Source organism: Sprattus sprattus (genome assembly GCF_963457725.1).
Source record: "Sprattus sprattus genome assembly, chromosome: 3".
NCBI classification, from domain to species: Eukaryota; Metazoa; Chordata; class Actinopteri; order Clupeiformes; family Clupeidae; genus Sprattus; species Sprattus sprattus.
Window position 1 is genome coordinate 3,928,405 of NC_137922.1, and position 8,377 is coordinate 3,936,781.

An 8,377-nucleotide genomic window follows, 5' to 3' on the forward strand; every position below is an offset into this window, starting at 1 on the left:
ATTGAGAATTTAAGATTGAATAGTGTTTATGAGAACTATGAAGAAATTGTGTTGCATTTGTAATGTAGTAGTGAAAATATTGATAGTTGACCACTGACGCTGAGAATAACTTAATTTGATTGGATGTTTGATTTGATATGAAAGAGCAAGTGTTGTTTCAGATTTATAGTTTGGAAGTAGGAAAAATAGACTGATAAAAGCAATAGGTCCAGCTTTGAGGTGCCTATGGCCCTATCAGATGCAATAGGCCCAGTCCAGCACCCATTTTTGCTGAGTTGAATTTCCCCAGCTGCAGTCTCTGACCTCTAGGGAAACTTCAGGATTTTTCAACCTGGGCCCTATTTTAAAATAGAAATCAAAATCGGGCCAGTATTGAGTGAGCACGTTATAGCTAAATGGCTATACAATGTCATTCCATGGGGCATACATCCATGTCAAAGTAAACTGCGTTTTCGGCCTCTGACAGGCTCAAAATGTAGGTATCTGACTATATGGAAAAGCTTCAAGCTCACACCCAGATCAACCGCTTGCATTCTTTTGAATGAGTCTCTTGTCTGAGCACTGACTCCTACACAATCCCTGCAAAAAGTCTCAGGCTTTACCAGGCCTGGTCTACTTACAAATATTACTGCAACATTTCTCAGCTCCTCCTTCAAAACAATCATTGTTTTTGTACTGCTCATCATATTTTTCATGTCCAACCCATTCTTGATCACACTGTTTTCACTCTCATCTCTTATGTTTTATATGCCCTCCTGGTGTTCAAAAATAGAGCATCCACCATTAAAGTTAATCTTGAAGGTATATATATACCTGATAATATGTCACACCTGATAATCACCATCCAATAACTATTGTTAAACTCAACATCGGACATAAGAAATCAGCTAATCTCACCAAATTCAGACCACACCCTCGCTATGTTTACATCAGTATATGTTAGGCTGTTAAGATGCAATGAGTTCACTTAAGCTAGTCCTTAGTTCACTAGTCCTATTCTTTTTTTTCGAAGCTTATCAGTAAGGCTCATCTCTCTGTGCCCTAAGGTCCGCTCATAAATGCCAGGGGCTGATGGAAGCTGATGTGACAAGACTTCTGTATTACGAAGAAGAGCTTAAAAGCTTAAAAAGAACAGCAAGAATGACAAGAGGCTTTGCCAACTCACACTAGACACCCACCCACCACATGCATTGACCCATAGGAGCATTGTCATTATGGTGGATAATAGATAATCTCCTCTTCTCTTGGGCCTGTTAGTAGAAGATTACATAAGGGAAACACCCCCCCCCCCCCCCCCCCCCAGCTTTGGCACAGACCCAGTTACATGGTTACATACCAGCCTTTAGTTCACACATTCAAAATACACAGTTCGGGCCATAAATGACGAAAACATACACAGGTCTTTAAAGTCTTAAAGGGTCATAAAGCAATTAGTCTGTTTGCAACCAATTTATGTTTAAAAGGCAAATCTGTTGGCTGTTGGTAGTTAGTTCACTAGTTTTAGAAACTTTTTTTTTACAACTGCTCACACATTTTCTGAAACAGGTCTAATTTCTTCAAAACTCTGTGCAGTTTTGTGAATTGTGCGTAATCAAAATGTAAAACACCTCATATCTCCTGCAAAATGAAACACTGCATTCAAAACTCAACAATCCCTTTACAAAATACAATTCTTGCATCATATAGCAAACACAACTATTAATGTCTATAGACATTCCAATCACCAACTAAACCCTTCTCTGATGAATCTAAAACACTCATGTCTTTGTTAGGCTAAAGCCTTTTGCAGTTCCAGTGTTATAGAGTACTTCATAGAGCAACCTGACAAAGGGCCAATATGTAATACATTTACTAGATCATAAAATGAACATGATACAGTGCTGCTTGAAAGTATGTGAACCCCTTGAGCAGTTTAGAGTTTTCTGTTGGTTTACCATGATTTTCCTATGTTATCATCACCAGTTTTCCATATATGAAATGTCAGGTTTATGTTTATCAATTGCATGTACTTGTTTAGAGGGAATTGTGTAAGTAGCCAAAAAACTACATGGAATTAGTGTATGTGCAAAAGTAAGTGAACCCCCAGCTGCATTGGTAAGGTCAAGTAGGTAACAGATTCGGTGAAACACATTTGGGTGCTTAAATAGTCAATAGGTGTGCTAAGCTTGTAGCATCATACTCAAAAAGACTTGAGGCTGTAATTGCTGCAAAAGGTTTTTCATCAAAGTATTGAGCTGTGAATACTTATGTACGTGTTATAGTTTCGTTATTTATTTTTTATAAATTTGCCAAAAATTCTAAAATCCTGTTTTCGCATTGTCATTATGGGGTATTGAGTAGGGGTGCACGATTCAGAAAATGTCACGATTCGATTCGATTCGATACCGATTTTTAGGCTCACGATTCGATTCAAAATCGATTTTCGATTCAAAAACGATTCTCGATTCAAAAAAAATTGATTCACAGTATGTAAATGTTAGTGCTGTCGAACGATCAAAATATTTAATCGCGATTAATCGCATTTTTGTCATAGTTAACTCAAAATGAATCGTGATTAATCGCAAATTAATTAATCGCAAATTTTATTTTAATGCTCTTATCATGGAAAAGTGGATTGGCTTGCTTTATCCAATGTTTTATTTTATTGAAAAATAACATTGCCACGGACAGGGCGGTACAAAATAAAATTATAAAGTGCACATTTCAGACTCAGCCTATAGTGCAGTTAAACCATGGCTTAATATTTTCTTTTTTCAAGTTTGCTGTGAACATAGAAGTCAGGCCTCTTATTTCAAAAACAATGAACCGTAACAGTAAGGTTACCAATAAAAGGTAAGCCTACTACTTCTGTGCTTTCAGCCAGCTGCCTGTTGACATTGACAACAGTGAAGCTTGCTTCTTTTGCACAGCACAACTTTTAAAGGTAAACTTTCTATTCAGAAGCTTTTTATCAACCATTTTGCCGTATCGCGCTCACCATCACTCAAACCGTAACGTTATCCTACTACACAGTTTGCGAAGCCGAAAAAACGTTTATCTTAAAAAATAAATAAATAAATAAATATTTATAAATATGAATCGATTTTTGGAATTCTATGAATCGATTCTGAATCGGGAGCACTTGAATCGCGATACGAATGTGAATCGATTTTTTTGCACACCCCTAGTATTGAGTGTAGATTGATGAGGGAAAAATGTATTTAAACGATTTTAGCATAAGGCTGTAACATAACAAAATGTGGAAAAAGTGAAGCGCTGTGAATACTTTCTGGATGTACTGTATGTGTGTAATGTTTTGCAGAAACTGAATGAAAGGCAGATAATTGGCTTATACTTTTAAATATCTGTTGTGGGATTTTGTACAAATTTTGTGGGTAAGTCATTTAAAACTGTAAAAGTGCAGGAAGGCGTTTTGGCATCTAACTGGCCTGCAAAACCCTTGCAAACAGCCAAAATATGCTTGTTAATGCATGAAATGTTTACACACTTCTAAATACCACTTCACAAACACACTTTGATTCACAAACACACATGAGAACATGGGTTCATGTTTTGTGTAAAATGCACTACAACCACCAAAATACTCAATCCACTTCCATTAATGACACAAAAACACTAACATTCGGAAGCATTGCAAGTAGTAATTGAGCCATTATCTGATTTAATTGAGCATACTAACATATATATGGTGACATGCAACAGCTGTTATGTTCAGTTAACCTGGCTAGCTAACTACCTTGTTTAAATAAGGTATAATAATTATGGTATGTATGTCAAATTGATCATGGTATTTATGTTTGCAGTATCAGATTGATCATGGTATTTATGTTCACAGTATCAGATTGCAAGATGACAGCCAACTAAAGTAGGAAAATGATTCTGAAACAGCAGCACAAACATGGCCTAAACAGGAGCACTTTAGCAACACTGAATGAAAATTTTACTTAAATGTTTAATGTGGTTTCTAGATTTTGTGGTACATTGTGCGTCATTGGCCACAAACACACTGGTGATACCAAATTGTGGAGGGTGATGCCAACAAATCTTAAAGTGCAATTTCCAAAAAAAACAGTGCTCCAGGAAAGTAGTGTGGGTCGAAATAAGAAATATGTTCAAAGGTCTAAAGATTCCAAATCTCTCAATGGCTTTCAGGCTTGCCAAAGCAGCAGTACAATAGAGGGCAACATTCAGAACTCATCCAGTTTCACACCAAGTGACACATGACTTACTGACACATAACCACTGCCATAAGAAGGCATGTTCTTCACAATTTACTGGGCCTAGTGACCAATACCAGGCAGACTTTGTGCAAAGATGAGGTAATGTTCTTTTTAGGGTCTTAAGCAAATCAAAAGCCATCATTTCATTCATTTTTGTAGGTCAAGTGATGATGGAAAAACAATAAACTGAACAGCACAGGAGGTCACTGCATGTATTGCTGAATTTTAAAGCCGATTGAGATATTCCCCAAACAGCTTCACAGCAAGCTGTCCCTGCTTCTCTCGCTGGCTTCAAAGACATTTTTCCCATAATTCAGTATGCAAAAAAAATCTAAAAAATATTCAATTTCGCCATTAATCAAGGTCTAGTTCATATCAAAACAGGATAAAGGGAAAATGTGTTCCTTCAGATTTGGGTTCTTATTTATTAACTTTATATCTGTTTCTCCAATGCTATATGCATCAGTTTAGTTCAAACATGTTCACAGGTGAAAACCTACTGAGTGGGCACACAACCCCACAAACAAGCAACGTCATAAACAGTCAACTGAAACAATACCAAAACATCTTCATGTTTAGTGGATTGAAACCCTTGTCCTTGGGTCTTTGTGGTGCACTTCACTTCTTGAGCGCACTGCTTAATAATTCAGTTAAGGGCACACATCAAATTCCATCTTGACAAATGTGTCAATGTGACAAAACCGAAGGATTTCGGTGAAATGCTTTTTTGTAATGCCAATTTAATTTGCAATAAATAAAGAGAGAAATTATGGTGGAAAAATAAGTTTGTTTCTAAAGCCTACTGAATAAATACTGCCAAAGATTGAACCCTCTGGAATCAGGAGCAAGATAGAACACTGGACTCTGTGTGACATGAACACAGACAGTACTACTGAGGATTACACAAACCGTTTCTAATAAGCATCGAAAAACAACTTCTTATGAGCAGCTACGCAGTTGTGATATCACGAGAGATCATGTCTCAACCAATACGGAAAAGGTTTGTAGAAGCATCACACAAAGAGCTTGCATATACATTTCATACTAAAATGCCAAAATGCCCTTCAACATTCAACGTAAATCATATATAAAACATATATTTGTTTGATGTTACCGAATATTAAAGGGTTCATTATTATCCGTGTTAACAAAATGTTATCGTATATACTTTCCATATGGGAACTTAATAACTTTGCCTTGGTGGTGCCATAAAGCATTCTGTAGTTCTCGCCCTGTACCCCAAGGTTACATACCAGTTCCCCAGGTTCCATTAGCCGTCATGCTGTGGCCGTGGCTCAATCGTCATTCTCCGTATGACAAACCAGTGTACCACCAAGGGCAAAGTGCAGCTGTGCGTTAATACATAATAACGCACCAATTGCACAACGTCAACATCAGGGAGCGGTCAAGCAGAGTTTGTCCTTTTTACTCATAGGACACTACAGCAGTGCAAGTCTATGTGGAACACGGTGAATCTGTACATTTTGTGGGTCTGTTGTGGAGTAAGTGTATTTTGAGACAAACATGCCAACATGCTTCTTGTGACTTTTAGTCAAACAGACATGAATGCATGTTATGACAAAACTGTTAAATGATCTCCAAGGTTACTGGGGTAGATCACTTGTACTGTACCTTCCCATCCACCTCTTCAAACTCCTTTAGCTGTAGCCAAAGAGGGCTTTGTATATCTAGGGATTCAAATCAGGCAGTAGAATTGAGAAAGAAAGAGCTTTGGTAAGACTCTTAAGTGTATTGGAGATGACGCACAAAGATGGTCAGCTCTGGAGTTGTCCCTACATGGTAGATTATCTGTAATGAAAATGGTCTTTTGACGTATTCATTTTTTTATTTTCCGTGATCTCTTTTTCTCGACCAGCAGATTTCTTTCTGAAAGCTCAGTCCATGCTATCTAGTGTCATCTAGTGTGGGGTTGCAAAATCCACTTTACAGAGACCAAAGAAGTTAGGCGGTTTAGCATTACCAAATCTTGAGCGATACTATTGGTCCCATTGCGGGCAATACAGGTTTGGCTCTCTGAGGACTTCCAGGCACCCTGGGGGAATACTGAGGCCTCCACAGAACACATACTTAAAAGCACCAGTTTATATTTACTTCTCCTCTCTGATATTATCCTGCTATTATGGCCAGTGGCCAACCTCTAGTCCTCCAAGGGTATACATGCTCTGGGTGATATATTCCTCTGGTCCTTCAAGGGTATAGGTATATGCTCTGGGTGATATATATCCCAAGACATTACAGTTTTTAAAAAAACTGCTCACACACAAAAAACTCTACATGTCACAGAATTTCTGTGAGACGTCACTGAAACAGAAAAATCAGACATAAAATTAAATAAAATCGAAACTACAAGCTAATTCTCAGCCTTTCACTCAATTTTCAATTTTATGAAACACTTTCTGCAAAACATTACACACATAGTTCACTTTCTAAGACAGACATTAAATACTTCCAAAAAAGGAAATTGATTGTGATGTTGATAAGTTGCTGTGGCAAGATCCAAATAGGAGTCTGGAAGGGGTCTAGGAAGCTGAGTCACCAATTGATTCATTTTCAAGGTCATTGATTCATTCACAGGGCTTATTCAACTCCAAATGAAATTTGCCACCGATCCTTATTGCCATATAAGCGAATCAGTGTACACTGACATTATACGTAATTCTGTGGGAAAAGTAAATAATATAGCCAATTACTGTAGTTATATTGCCGGGTAATGTGATTTCCTGTAATTTGTAGTTAGCATGTGACTAGAATCATCTATATATGCAATAAACATACAGTATATGCTTGTGTAACAGACTAATTTGATGAAAAATTGTCAGATAACCCAAATAATTCCAACCCAGACATAAAAAAGTATTTCAAATCGATCTGGTATTGTTATAATGTACTATGTACTTATGTACTATGAATGCAAGGGTACACGTAGCCTTATGTTTGTCTTCATTTTTGTATGTTTATTTAATTATTTGAATTATATCAAATATGAATTGCAACTTTAGGTTGGTCATGGGTTTCGGTAACATAATTTGAATAGCTATATCTATAATATATTCGGAACTCTTTGATGGCACATTTGGTCATAGTTGTTCGCAAAAACAAAACTGTTAAATTGTCATTGTGAAATGATTAAATATGTCATATTGAGTTGCTGGCTCGGCATAGTCCAAACTAAAGTGTAGTCATTGCTGTAGCCTTATCATTGAACCATAGGCCTAGGGCCTAATAAACATGCATGAAAGCAAGTTACATTAAAGGGAATAACAATCTTTTTCCACCTCCATCACCAAGCCCACATCCTCACACTTGCACATTAGCGTGCTAAAGAGCTGGAGTGTCTTATAAATGTCACAGATAGTGTCATAGTCCCATACATGAGTACATGAACGTATTCCGGTGGAGAAACAAAATATAATAGAGAACACTAACATCACAGTTGGTACTGATAAAAGATAACTAGCTTGTAAGGCTGTAGCTTGGCAAATATAATCTCTTCAAACAGTCTTATTAAAGGGTGCAGCAACAGCATTAGAAGGCAGTGGCATTGGCAATATAACTATTTGCTTCTCCATAAGAATAACTCATTCAATAGAACTATTTAGTTCTCCATAAGAATAACTCATTCAATATAACAATTTGGTTCTCCATAAGAATAATTCATTCAATAGAACTATTTGGTTCTCCATAAGAATAACTCATTCCAGTGGATGGAGGAAATATGTATCAACCTGGAAGTCTATTCTTGTCTACACAGGGTAAAACAAAACAAGAGAAGAACCTACCCTGAGTTTTAAAACCCTGAATCAGCTCCGATTCAGATTTGGTTTATTGTAACAATAGCATGATGACTGCACACTACACCAAACCGTTGTTTCTAGGTCCTAGATGCATACCCACAGGAGTAAGGGCTTGTTCCATCCATGAAATGATTCAATCAATAGAATCAGACGCTTGCAGCTGTAACCAGTGAGGCATGAAGCAATGCCTGCATACAGACCAAAACACTTCCATCGGGGTCAGAGAGTGTCAGACACACACACACACACACACACACACACACACACACACACACACACACACACACACACACACACACACACACACACACACACACACACACACGCGCACACATACACACA